The following is a 926-nucleotide window of genomic DNA, read 5'->3' on the forward strand; positions in this document are numbered from 1 at the left end:
GGACCTTATTTTGGACTACTCTCTCTACTTCAATCTGAGAGTCTCTGCTGGGTCTACAACCTCAGAGTGGCACAAGCTCGAGAAGGGAATTATTTCTGGATGTACCATTTCAGTGATCCCTTTTCATGAATGCCATGACCATGCTTGGGAAGTCTGCATAGATTCAGTGTAAAAGGCCCCTAACCAAGTTCCGTGTCCGACAGCCACCCATTAGGGCCTTTATGGATGACCTAAATGTGACAACCACACATGTCCCAGGAAGCAGGTGGATCCATAAGAGCAGCTGATCACCTGGCTCGCCTGAGCTTCAAGCAAGTGAAGTCCAGATCCTTGGTGCTAAAGAAGGGAAATGCCATCAACAAGTTCTGCTTCCCACTTGGCAGCACCCAGATACGATCCATGACCGAGAAACCGGTGAAGAGCCTGGGGAAGGCGTTTGACTGCAGCCTGAGAGACACAGCATCCATCCAAGCGACCAAACGAAGAGTAAGAAGTCTGTTTAGCTGTAGTGGACAAGTCAGGCCTACCTGACAAGTTTAAGGCCTGGATATACCAACAAGGCATCTTCCCACAGATTCTCTGGCCTCCTTCTCCTCTTGGTCTAAGAGGTCCCCATCTCCACAGTTGAGGGCTTTGAGGGGATGGTCAACCGGTTCCTATGGATGGCTGGGACCACCTCAGGGCCTGAGCAGCATCTCCCTGTACGGTCAGAACAACAAGCTGAAGCTCCCTATCAGCAGCCTGCAAAAATAATTCATGGTGACTCATACCAGGGAGATGCTGCAATACCAAGAGTCCTGCGACCCAAAAGTCTCTCAGGCTGGTATCGAGGTCAGGACAGGATGGAAGTAGAGGGCAACAGAGGCCGTAGAAGTTGGTGAGTCACGTCTAAGGCACAAGTTGCTGGTGGGAACAGTGTCTCAGGG

The sequence above is a fragment of the Zeus faber genome (assembly GCF_960531495.2).
Source record: "Zeus faber genome assembly, chromosome: 22".
Taxonomy (NCBI): domain Eukaryota; kingdom Metazoa; phylum Chordata; class Actinopteri; order Zeiformes; family Zeidae; genus Zeus; species Zeus faber.